We start from the raw sequence: 13,858 nt of genomic DNA on the forward strand, positions 1-13,858 counted from the left end.
TGTTTAGTATGCCTGAACTCGGAATAATAAAATACTTCTTTTAGTAAAGTTTATTTTAATATCCTGGGTTTGCAAATGCTACTTTTAGAAAGTTAACATTTGCTTGTCTAACCATTTCAGTCCGCCTCTGCTCTTGTGTGTATCTGACTGTCTGGGTGTGTGAGTGACAGGGCTGGGAGGTGACAGGTTGTGAATAGCGAGATGACACCTTAGTGGGAGGTGGGAGTTTCCCCTGAATGATGCATCAGGATGTGCTCTGCCTCCACAATGCTGGCTCCGCCCTCCTGGGGAGCGACTGATGACTCAGCCTGCACCTGGACCAGGAAGGACCGAAGCTTGTCAACAAAGTGCTCAAGCTGCCCCTGTTTTCACAATTTCGGCTCCGCCCCCCTGGGGAGCGGCTGATGTGCCTGCCCTCACACTGAATGCAGAAGCAGAAGTACCCACCACAAGTGATCAGGGACTGAGAACAGTTATGCAAAGGCCCCCCTGGCCTGTAAGAACAAAATAAACTGGGTATAAAAGTAGGAGCCCTGCTCCTTGTAAAATAGATCCTGTTTGTGCTACAGAAGAAACTCTGCCCGAAGAGAAGGACCTGGAAGGACAAGGAGGAGTGCTGTCTCTGGCCTGTGTCTGGTGCCTTGCTGCAGAAGGAGAGGAAAGAAAAGACTACCAAGAGACTTTTGCTTTTATTGAACTTTGTGCCAAACTCTGCTGAAAGATCTCCAAGGGCTTGCTGCTGAACTTGCCCCTTGACCAGCGCCCCAGGACCAGTGGGCGCTACACCCTGAAGAAAGCGACTGTGTGTGCTGCTTATCGCTGCAGCGCTGACGAGGAGTCTGGGAGCGCTGGGCATCCCTGCCACGCTCCCCGTAATCCAGGGCATCGATATCCCCCCAAGCACCGTGACCGGGACCCAAAGCAACAGCAAGAGCAACGTGAGGCCCAGCCGCCGCTGGCCCGAGCACCGTGACTGCCTCTGCACCGGGAGCCCGAGAGCAACGTGAAGGAGGACCCGTCCGGTCCAAGCGCCGGAATCGACTGTGCCTCGAGCCGTAAATCCACCTGCAAAGACGGACAGCCGCCCTGTGATAACCCCCCTCTGGTCGGCATCCTGCCCGACAGCTCAGCTGTGAGCGCACAGCTGCAACCGGCACTTTGGCTGGGTACGTCCCGCACTTGGGGACCGTACTGCCACTTGCCGCCACCACACAGCCGCCGCCTCCAGGGTCGGAGCGAACGCCAAAGGAAGGACCCTGCCGCCACCAAGCACCGCCGCCCCGGGTGACCCGTGACCTGTCCGGCTGAGAGCCGCAGCGCGCATCGACCCCGGAGAAGCAACGCGACGTGGGACAGCTCCCCTTGAAGCCGCCCGCTCCACAAGAATTTGAAAGGTACTGTGCTGTGTCCTCACGGTGCGAGCGTCCTGCAACTCGAGCTCGCACCGCGCTATCTGCTCCCAACGCGAGCCGCCTCTGAAACCGAGGCTCGCACTGCTCCTGGTCCTCGAGGCCCACGCGGGAAGCGTGAGCTTTGGCCGGCCGGGCCCGATCTCCTCTCTGAAGCGAGCGGAGACAGTGGAAAGCGCATTGAGGCGCTACAAGACACTGAACCTTGCTGAACCTGGGCAGACGGCCCAAAAGATTGCTTATTGCTAGAAAGAACTGTGGCAACTTGAAACCAAGTAAACTGGAACCGATATCTAAAGTTTGAACCAAGACTGTATTTACAAGCCTGCTTGAATTTATATAAAGAATATATATTTTTACAAATACAGTTTGGTGTCATTGTGTGGTGGGTTGGTTGTGATGGTGTAATATTGCAAATGTTTAACCCTATGCGCCCCAGAGATTAGCCTAAGACTGCTTAAGCCACACTACCTAGAGGGTAAGCAGAGGTTGTCTTGAAGGTAACCCTCAGCCCTGACGAGGAAGAGAGAGTCCCTGCTTGTCGCTAGTGCTGCACTGCGCCAACTAGAGACTCCCCCTTCCTACACCCCCCATGCCATTTGCAGCCTGCACTGTAGAGGGGGTGAATTAGCCTCTAAGCACCAGGTTGGGCGCTGGACAGGCCCACCAGAGAGGAGGGGGGGAGGGGCCAAGATTGCGGATGCGTGCCCCCCCCCCCCGCAGCCGAACCTCCTCGCCTCTCTCAGTAGGCCATCAACCACATCACAGGCATCGGCATACTCAGGAGCATTGGGCAGGCTCCAAACCACACAACCGGTGGGGCCACAGGTCAGTCCCAGGAGCAGTCTCTGACAGCGCTACAGGTAGTAGTTTGCAGATGGACAGGCCTGCACTCAGGGCCGCAGCCCGCACCAGGTCTCTGCGTGAGGCGGCACAGCCGGGCCCGCCAGCGAGGTTACGGTGCTCCCTCGGCCCCCAGTCGGGTTACAGGATCGGCTCAGAAGTGTGCCAGTGGGGGGGCCCCAAAGACTCCGCAATCACTCCCCGGGTCAGGGGAGCCCTGGTATACTTAGGCAGAGGCTGGTGGAAGCCCGCTCCTCCAGGCTACTTCACCCACGAGGCCTAAGATGGCAGCCAGGGGAGACACCGCAGTCTGTTCATCAGGCACTGTACGCAGCTCAAGGGGCTCCGCAATTCGGCTTCAGGATGCTTGAGAGTTACTGGCAGGCTCCATGATTACAATCCCTGAGTATTGATGACACATTCAAAGACTCATAACCCTACTAAACACACACTCTTTGGACACTGCAAACTTTCAGGAATGGTAGAACACCACCAACTCTCCAAACTGTACCATTGGAACCTCAAAAACACTTAATGGGTTGGAGCAGAATCTGACTGGTTCTAGGGCAAATTCTAATTCTCTACACTTCAGTGAAAACCATCATCAGCTACCATCTTGACAAAGGGTTGATAAGAATGGTTTTGTGTTGGTTAGGAACTGGTGGATTAAGGGGTGCTAGTGTTCACACCAAAGAGTCAGGACCCAAATTACGTTATTGGCAAACCTCTCCCAGATGGCTGCACTCACGAGCTACCAAAAATTGAAATACGAAAATAGGCTTGGGAGGAGGATTATACCAAATGTTCAGTAGTATTCTGAAGAATAATTTCCAAAGCCCAAACTTCTTTTTAGGGCATGGTGTGCTTTTTAATTCAGAAGTGCAATTAAAAAAGGAAAGAAAAACAGCCAACCTGTGTTTCGCCCTGTGGCTCTTTGGCCGAGGGATTTTTCAAGGCAAAAAAGCTTCTGTGGTCAATTAATCAAGGAAGCTTCTGTGATTCATTAATCAGTTCGTCAACACGAAAAGTGTATCTGCGGTCCTGGTACATTTGGCATAATCCTCCTCCCAAGCCTATGTTCATAACAATGGTCTTTGCACCGCGCAAACTTGGTACAAGTTCGAAACTCGCCTATACCTACTCAGATGGAGGTTGATCTCAAACTAAAGCTTGAAATATTCAATTTAACAACATATCAATTACAGTGAAGCAGATTTTGCCCCAAAGTATCGATGGAGAGGAGACATTTGCAAACCATGAAAGTTTATTAACACATTAGTAAAATTACAATCCCAAATCGAATTAGTTTATTGATAAATCGACACTCCTCAGAATGCAGCCTATATTAATATAATCCAGCAAATAAAATACCAAATAAGGAAACATGTTATTAAAGGACAGAGTATGCAAATTTAGATAAATTCTGTTCCCCTGAATGAAAATTTCCTAAAACTAAGGTAAAGTTGCGGGTAAACTTGGGGATTTTGAAAGCAGCAAGTATCAACAAATATAATCTTGCAAAGAAAACTAAGCGAATATTCGGATCAAGAAAAGGAGATAAATATTTGCTCTAGAAAGTGTCTACATGAGCCAAAATAGATAGAGCAGGAGTCTTGAGAGAAGGAAAAAGGAATGCCCACCTGCAAGGGTAGACAGAAGCAAGTCTAACTAACTGAAGTCAGTTTCCCACAGTTAAAACATGAAATTACGTCTAAAATACATTCCACAGGTTCTCACAAGGATAGAGTCAATCAAAATGATACATTCACTATGAGCATGGTGTCAGCCCATTTCACATCGGCCTTTGGAGAAATCAGACAAAGGGAGCACTTCCTCTCGTCTGTCTCCTTTCTTTCCCAGTTGCAGAAAGATAACATTGAAATAATTAAGCTGCAAGAAACTTCCCTCAAAAATATTTCAAAAATAACATTTCAGACAAACGAGATGTTAGAAGATATCCAATTTCCATATTCATAAAAACATGCTTTAATTAGATCATGTTTTTATGAATGTAAAGAGGTTTATGGAATAAAAACGATATTTTTTTCTTTTTATTTCACATTGGATCCCTGTGTGATTACAATTTTGGATTTCTACAAAAATGGAATTTGATTACATACTTATGTTTGGGACTTACAAGATTGGGACTTTACTGATATATAGAGTGCTGAATCACACTTTGGATAGTTTTGAAGCAGGCAAATTGTCTTTTTGACTCATATTCAGGGACAGTGGTGGTAGTTTCCTGGCTTCGTGCAATCTTGTATGATGTTATATTTTCCTCTCATTACCGGTGACTACTAAAGATATTATGCAGCTGATTTAATTTTTCTTTCAGTTTTATAGATGATGGAGAAGTGTGGCTCACTGGATAGAGCAGGCAGACCCTGAAGCAGAGGTCAGACCCGGGACCAGGGTTCAATTCCCGAAGCGGCAGGGTCTTGAGCTCAAATGTCCATGGACTCGATAATTCTCGCTTCGGTGCCTGACCTAATCTTGGGTTCACACTCGGCAACTCTGGGCATTAAGCTTGCTTAATCTCCACAACGGCCCCACCGAGGATGCCTGGCTTTCACCTTGGGGATGCCCTGTAGGGGCTATTTCACAGGGAAAAGCCAGGACAGGTTCCCAAGGCAAGCGCGGAGATACCCCTTCGGGGGTCAATTCTGGCGCTATATAAGAAACATAATAATATAGCGCAAACTTGACCCGAAGGTATCGGGTATCAGAGCGCTTTACATGAGCACCACCAGTTGCGTTACACAAGACACATTCTTTTTGGTTAGGCACGGGGAGATTAAGTGATTTACCCAGAATCACAGGATGTTGAACGTCATTGCAGAGATTTGAACCAGGTTCCCCAGATTTGAGATCGACTGTCCTATACATTATATCACATCCTCTCCCCAAAATTGGGGAGAAATTGCTAGTTTCTCTGCCACCAGACAGAGTTGTTAGATCATGGAAGCTCTTGGAGCCTGGAACAAAAGATTATGCACAGCAAACAAAAATACAATGCTTCATTAAAATGGAGTTGGTTATTCTTAGGCCTACCACGCCTCTTGCTGTATTAATGTGAATATGCTCTAACTATAGTCAATCGTTTACACAAAACTCACTCATCATAGTCAATCTAGATGTAAAATATCATGTGCATGTGTGCAAGAAAATATTATACATGCTATATTTTAGCATGTCATTAGATGCAAATGAAAAACAGTGACACTGCGTCACCACATGCACGGGGTGCTTCCTGTGTGTAGAGTTTGGAGGGCGCTAGGCCCACATACTCTGATGGAGGAATATAGAGTACACGGACACAGTTGGTTAGGGGTGGATAACTGGCCCAGAGCACTGCGATCTGCTCCTTTTATTGTCAGGGTCATCTGACTGATGACGCCTGTGGTGGGTGGGTGTTCAGTGTGGGTTATAACATGCTGAACACTAAAACGTATCCAGTGCGATAATACATCCCTCCCAAACTTTAATGAAGGTCCAAACAAAATGAAGTCCGAACCTGTGGGAGAGAATACAAAATTGCAGACCAAACATAACTCAATGTAGATGACTTCCACATAGTCTCTTCGCTGCTGGTCATCTGCCGGCGAGGGTATCCTTGCAGCCGGGACCACTAGTTCTCCTTGGCACGATATTCGGGTGCCCTGTGAATGTGCTCTTTTTGTACTTGCACCATGGAAGTGTGCTTTACAGTCCCTTTCTTCCGACACCGCAGTCAGTGAAAAGTGCAGATGGAATGATGGTAGATCATCGGTGTGTTGCTGTCCACTGCATAGTCCCGGTTGAGGTGTTTTCTCCAACTGGTGGCTGTCTCCAACAGGATCTGCAGTTGCAGGATGTCCCTCTCACGGATACCCCTCTCTCGTGGGTGTCCCCTCTCACTGGACGACCCGGAGGCACTTTGCTGCCAGGCTTCCACAGGACCGGTGGGCTGCCGCCTTGTTGCTCCAAACGCGTTGGAGGAGTCGCTAAGGGTCCCTTCTCCGTGTCCGAAGCTCCACCTGAAAAGGGTGTTGTTGGCACTTGTTCCTTCGCATGCTACCTTTGTTCTCCCAGGATTTCCAGAGCGAGCTTCAACAGTCCATCTCTCGTGTTGGGAGCCGCTGCCACCGGTGTCCCTGAGGCCTCTGTCGCTCGGATAGCCACGGTCCTGTGTCCATTCCAACCCAGAGGTGGTTGTTACCAACGGACCGGCCTGTTTGCCTCTGTCATTCCCGGGTGACCTTCGGGTTTGCACGTAGATGTGTACTCCCTGTGGTGCTGATGCTTTCCAGGTACTGTGCACAGATGTCCGTGCATCTTTTCACTTTCCCCATCGGGTGTTACCCTTCTGGTGTGTGTTGTGGTGTTCCAGCGCGCACACTTCTTTGCTCTTCTCCTTTCCACTTCAGGTGTTCCCCTTCTGGTGTGTGTTGTGTTGGTCTATCACGCACACCTCTTTGCTCTTCTCCTTTCCTCTCTTCTTCCTACGTCATGGTATCGTTCCACTCAGGATTGGTCTTCTCTTCCTTACTTCGCGACTCTGTCTGGTCTTCTATCTGGTTGGTCTTCCCTCACCAGGCGTCTCGGTGTAGCGTGCACTCTACCCGGGTCTCCCTGGTCTTGTCCTCCCCTAGGACACAATCTTCACATCCATCTGTGACTGGACCGGTCGTCGCGACCTTCCTTCACGTAATAACATCTGGCTTCAAGTGATGTTGTTGGACTTCGCATTCGTCTCCATCTGGTCCTCTTCGTTGACATCTCCTCGGTCGTTCTCTTCAGAGATGTCTTCTCAGTTCTCCTTGTCGGACGTCTTTGTCAGATCTCTCCGCTCGCTAACTTCTTGCAGGTCAGCATCATCCTTGCGACCAAACTGGGTGGTCGGCTTCTTCCTCCTTGCGACCAACTGGGTGGTAGGCTTCTTCTTCCTTGCGACCATCTGGGTGGTCGGCTTCTTCTTCCTTGCGACCAACTGGGTGGTCAGCTTCTTCCTCCTTGCAACCATTGGGGTGCTTGGCTTCTTCCTCCTTGCGACCAACTGGTTGGTCGGCTTCTTCTTCCTTCCCGTAAATGCTTCTGGTTGTCAGATCAACCACTCCTCCTCGTCGCAGTCCCGTTGCTTTGGATAGCGCAGTTGCTCCTGTGCTGAGTTTCTGTACTCTTGGCAAGTTCGTGCGCAATGTCTCTTCATCCACAAGGCTGTGTAGTGCCTCGGCACCACTCTGGCGTGGCATCTTTATTTCACACTCACTTTATGCACTTGGCGGCTGTAATGATGAGGTGGTTTCAGTTGCACCTTGCTGACGTTCGTTGGGTGCTGGCCTGTCCCTTCACTGAGGGCTTTTACATTCCCACAACCTCACTTTTAGACTGCAGCAGCTCTCCCTGTGCTGCACTACTGACGTCCTGGCACGTATTTATTTTACTGATGCCCCTGCTTGCCATGCGGGCAGCTTCCCGTCCCCTAACTCCTCTGTGTGGGTCACAGCATCCAGGACCTGTCTCTCCCTGAGCAGCCTCAGTGCTCGCCTGTCACTTTGTTCCTTTTCTGTTGCACATTATTTGGACAGTGTGTGCATTAGCGCCAAACAGCCACTAGGTGGCGCTGTGGCCTTGTCTTTTACTGACCAAGGCAGTTTCCCACACGCTGCTAGCCTCGTGCTCTTGCGCTGGCCCTGCACCGGTCTCTTGCATGCTTGCCACTGGTCTCCCGATCCCCTCTGCTTGGCTTGGATGACGGGGAAGATCAGGGGAGTCACCAGCTCAAGCTCAGCTGCAGCTCACCTTCACCTTCTGGGCAGGCGGGCGGGGCTGGGTCTCTCTGGGCCTTCCGGTCATAACGCGCATTTGTCCTGCAGGCGGCAATAACACCTCTGGCTGCAGTCCTTCACGCATGCAGCCGGAGTCCCTCCCCTCGAGCGGCTGCACCTCCTTCCTTTCCCCCGGTAAATTCATTAATCTATTCTTTTCCCAGGCACTGTAGTTTGAGCTATGCAGGGTAGGAGCGGGGAAGACACGCAGGCATTTGGCCGAGTCTTGGGGAGATGCTGCAGCGGCCAGCTGTTCACTTTCACAGTTTCCCGCCCCTCGCAGCAGACTTCCTCACTCCCGGGCTGCGCAGGGGGGAGGGGGGTGTGTTGAAGCCGCTCCGATCAGCCGCGGGCGGCTAATTTCTACTTTCTGCTTTTTTGGTGTGTCTTTGCCGCCGCGGGCCGCACACCGTCCCTTGTCCTGTGTCTCTACTCCACCGATGCAGCCTCGCACACTTCACTCGCTGCGTGGACTGGGGCAGGATTGGCACTGCTGCCGGAGACTGTGGCCTTCCTTCGCTTCACAACAGGGACAGTTGATTGACTCCTCTCCTCCACCCGACTGCGGCCGACTCGCTCCTTACATGCCGCATGGGGTGGGGAGGGTTTGGGCTGCAGCCGGGGGCTGCTTAGTTCATTGGGGGCATTGGGCACCATCTATTCCTCTTGCAGGGACGGGGGAGTGGTTAACTACTCCATTCTCAGTCCTCCCGCTCAGGCTGTCTCCCTCGCACTGATGTCGCGCAGCCCTGGCTCACCTTCGCCCGATGGTTGATCGGGCCTCGCACCCCTCACCTTGTGGCAGTTCTGTGGTGGTGGCCGGCATTGGCTCAGTCCGGCCTCGCTCGCCGTGTGCCTCAACCTTCATGGGGCTTCCTTTGTGCAGGAGGGCACACAGTCGTTTCTTTAGCATGGGGTGATCTCCCGTGAACCTCCTGCTGCTCGGGGTCACTCTTTGTTGCCACGGCGGTCTACAGCTCTTCTGACGCGGGGTAGGCTCCCGCTCCGCTACTTTTACGGTGGGGGTTACTCCCTCGCGGCCGATGCGGGCGGGAGCTTCATGCAGCCCGGTACATGAGGTGCGAGGTAAGCTCCCGGTCACCTCCTAATCTGCATACAGGCCAGGGGCTCATCACATGCCCCGCGGGCCTTCCGGTGCCGTTCACACAGGGGGTGGGGGGGCGATACCACCCAGCAGCTCTCTCCCCCTTTCCCAACTTCGGCTGGGCTGCTGCACGCAAGGGCACAGCCCCCTTGTCGCCAATGTAGAGTTTGGAGGGCGCTAGGCCCACATACTCTGATGGAGGAATTTAGAGTACATGGACACAGTTGGTTAGGGATGGATATTTGGCCCAGAGCACGTGCGCTCGACCCCTTTTATTGTCCGGGTCATCTGACTGATGACGACAATGGTGGGTGGGTGTTCAGTGTGTGTTACAATATGCTGAACACTAGAACGTATCCAGCGTGATACTACACTGTGGTCTGTTGTCAGAAACGTCGTCTATCCAGAGCTGCTCTTTTATAACTGCTGCATTTTGAAAAATAATTCATGTGTTACATAACACATATTCGGCTGCATAGGAAAATAGGAGGGAAGTGGGTCTACAAGCCAATCTAGGGGGTGTTCTTTATGGTATTACAAGAAGAAGGCAGGAGAGAAAACTAACACCTCTCTTGCTTCTTTGACATCCTCCTTGTGTTAAGCCCTGCAGTGGTGCGGTGATAAGAAAGAGGAGCATATTTAAGGAATTTAGCTGGGGCTTTTATAAAAAGTGTGGCCTTTTTAAAAAAAATGACAGTTTTATTTATGTTTTTAGTCAAACACAAAACAGTGAGATTAGAGGCTTACAGGGTATATGAAATAAATATATGGGTCTTCAAACTGCACCTGAAGGAGACAGGTTTGTAAACTTCATCTGAAGTAAAGCATGGAGTTTCTCAATCTGAGATCTTCAGGGAGATTGTGCCAGCTTCGATCAGTCAGACAGGAGGATGTTTGGTTCAGAGTTGTGGGTCTTTTCTTTTTGAGTTGTGCTATTTTTGGCGGGCACAGTATTGAGATGTGCACACATATAGGTGTCTGGGTCACAGGTTGAAAGGCAGTCCCATATGTTGAATCTACATATCTGACTTCCAACTTGGAAAGAATATTCTTGCATTAATGCCCCTTTGGAAAACAATGAAGCACCAATTATAGAAATGATGAAGGTGCCACGTCTCAGGATGTCATAGTCAAGATTTTTCCAAGATCTGGTACTTCACCTAGTGAAGAATTGTTCCTAGTATTGGCGACATTTATTTAAGGTCAGTGGTGGCCAGCATGGATTGGAGGTGTCGAGGCAGGGGTCGGGGAGTCATTGGGGGGGAGTGAGTGTAAAAATACCAAAAATAAATAAACTTACCTTCTCCCTGCTTCCTCGCCACATCTTTCCTCCATTGGTCCTTGCTCTGACTGGAACAGGAAGTACACACAGGCTCTCCATAGCCAATCACAAGATTGGTCTGAGTGACGTAGTTCATCGCTCAGACAGGCAGTGAGAGCCTGGGCATGTTCTCCACCCAGGCTGAAATACAGCCTGTGTGGAGCACATGCAAAGTGTGCATGAATGTTTGGCCGGCCCGAGACGGCCAGCCAAACATTCAAGCACACTTCCCTAGTGTGAATGTAAAGATCAAAGGACCCTAGTGTGAATGTAAAGATCAAATGACCCCCTGCTACTAATAGGAAGCTCCTCTAGGCAGGGCAATAATACATACTGTAAGGATCCTAGGCCAACTTCATAAAATACTTACGTACATGCATAATAGGAGGGACAGACACATAATTTGTTATAAAAATACAAAAACAATGTTATTGATACCTTAATAGATATTTTTAGATATTTTTCATTTTCATTCATACTGTCAGACATTTTGTACAGATTTATAGAACAATGTAGACATTCAAAAATGAATAAACGAACAACATATTAGACATGATTTGATATATATTTATGGCAAACAGAGTCTGGAGTTCTCATACTTATTACAAATACAAATATAGGTAATCTCCTGTACAGTGGCTGTGTCATGAAGCGACTGCTGTTCCTAGGTGGTTTCTACACGCATTTCGGCATAAGGCATGCCTTCTTCAGGAAAAAAGCCACCTCAGATACATACAGGTATTATCTAATATTCAGTGCCATGCAGAGATGTTCTTCCTATTGTGAGGGTGTTCTTCCTATTTGGTTCTTTTAACTCCCAAAGCTTACCTAGTATTCAGTTAATGGTCTAGGCAACAAGTCCAAGCTGACTTTGGTGGGTCTGTATTGTAGATGCAGACAGCCTCAGTGTATTTATGTACCTAGGGGTGAAGTTAAATCGCTCATGGCAAAACCTTCCATCACAAGGAAGGATATACGTTGCTCCTTTCCTCATACAAAAATTGTGGATATAAGACTGTCAGAGTGACGATATTCCGATTTTCAACAGCTCTCATAGAACAGGGTAGCGTGTTTGAAGAAAAGCGCCTCCGTCTGTGATGGGATAAAACTTCTGCAAACAAAGTAAATCGAGACTGGTGAAAGCCTGTCTAACTTCCCTAGTGTGGCAACCACTCCTCACCCTGCTTTGAGAGCAGAGCAACCCCGCCCTGCAAAGCTGCCGCAGCAGAAACAAATAACATGACAATAACGTTGAGTTAGTATACTTTTTATTTTTGCATGATTTTACTGCAAAAAAACACTGGGGCGATGCTCCTCCACCTTAGCAGAGGCGCCACCAGTGTTTAAGGTTATCCTTCACCCATGCCTCTACCAAAAGAAAAATGTGTGTCTTTAGGAAGGTGGTTGGTTTTATGGCTTCTTTCACCAAAACATTAAAATGCTATTTGTGGTCCCACTGGAAGATGTATGGTGAGAATGTAAATAGAGGAGATAAATAGAGGTGTTCTACAGCAATGTATTCGAGTGTTTATGGTTTCAAGTGATTAGGTGATTTTTAGCATTATTTGTCTGTATGAACAAATTGTGATTGCGGTATGATTGTGTACAAGTGGTAGTTGTGAATGTGTTTAGGCCTTTTTGTAATTTTGAAACAAAGCTAAGTATTGTAAGAACAAATTTTATATACTTTGCATAGAAGTTACAATTTCTTACATTAAAAGAAATGATGCACCATCAATATTTATAGGTATGACTATTCATTCATACCATTTGTGTGTATATATATATATATATATATATATATATATATATATATATATTCAAGTATGACACATTCGGATTTTTGTGTTGAAATAAACTAATAAACAAAATCAGATGCAATCTTGTAAGAAGTTAATTTCCCCTAATTGTGCTTACTTACTGATTTAAAAGCAAAAAGGACTGACAGGTTTACTTTATTTGTTTACTTTTGTGTTTGGCACCAGTAGTGAGATTAATTCCTGTTTTTCTCCTAGGACCAGCAATTTATCATGTACATAGGAGGTTTAGCATAAGTGAACACCTTAGTAGGTTACGTGTACTATCTTGAATTAGAATATGGACTCATGGTGGAGACAATGGGGTATTTTTGTGGTCTGGTGATGTGGTCTGACTTCTTTGCACCTTACAAAACTGCAATACCAGGGTAAACACATGTCCATAAAACCAGGGATTCAGTGGTGGCTGAAACCCAAGCATCAACTGAAAGGGGTTCCGCTGACTTCTCCTGTACTGACAATGGTGATGACAGATGCCACCAACATATGATGGGTTGCATGGATGCAAAAAGATACTCCCCTGGCAATATGGTGGTGGCTGGTGACATTTGAAAGTGGTGAGGCTTAAAATTATTGTCATACTGCACTGCAGCAAGCGAGCGAGCCGGAACAACCTACAGGGGATTCACGGGGGTTCTCCCCCAGGAAATTTTTGAAAAAAAGAGCACACATAGAAAAAGGAATAACGAGGAGAAATAAAACAATTTCTCCTTGATGCGCCTCCCCTGGGGAGACATAGGAATCGGATGCATTCCCAGGTTTACAAAGCCTTGTAAATCTGGGAATGTGTCAGCTTCATTGGATGTTATTTTGGAACACCCACAGCAACACCATGGAACACCCCTTTCACACAGGGTAATGCGTGAAAGGGGACCTTACTTACACTAGGTTATAGGGTGTGTGATCTCACACCTGACAAATGCCACTAATTCTGGTTGCGCACTTGCTTGGTTAGTGAGTTGTCCTTCGCCTTTGACGCACATGGCCTTGAATGCAATGCACAGAGACCCTTCACTGCCGTACACAGGGAAAACAAATTAGAGGGAACATTAGTTAGCAGGCCAACATTTTTGTTTACATAAAGCAATTGTTTGTTTTTGAAATGCAAGTAAATTATGCTGAAGGAAATTGGGATGCACTCAAAAATATTAAAAAGTTCTACTTTAATTTTGAAGAGTAAGCAGTCCCTTGGGGACCCCTTCACATTTGTGAAAGGTGGTCCCAAATCCAGTGATTTTGCGACAGCTAAATAGCGTTGACCATCTAGCCCTTGATGTATATACTCACTAAAGCAATAGACACTGTACAAATTAAAAGAAAATGCCATAACCAAAGTTCATCAACAAACAAAAACACAGTTTGAGCCATAACTGGAATAACCTTAATAGTAAAAATCAAACACTTGGTAAGTAGGCACTGATAGTGTTGCGTGTTTATCTAGGTTCCTGATCGATACTGTGACCTTATGCCCCTATTCGGCTATAAATCCATTTATTCCCTATATTGGCATAACCGTTCAAGTGCGATTTTCAGAAAAGTCATCTCTGGCCTCA

This window comes from Lissotriton vulgaris, chromosome 3_2 (assembly GCF_964263255.1).
Source record: "Lissotriton vulgaris chromosome 3_2, aLisVul1.2, whole genome shotgun sequence".
Lineage (NCBI taxonomy): Eukaryota > Metazoa > Chordata > Amphibia > Caudata > Salamandridae > Lissotriton > Lissotriton vulgaris.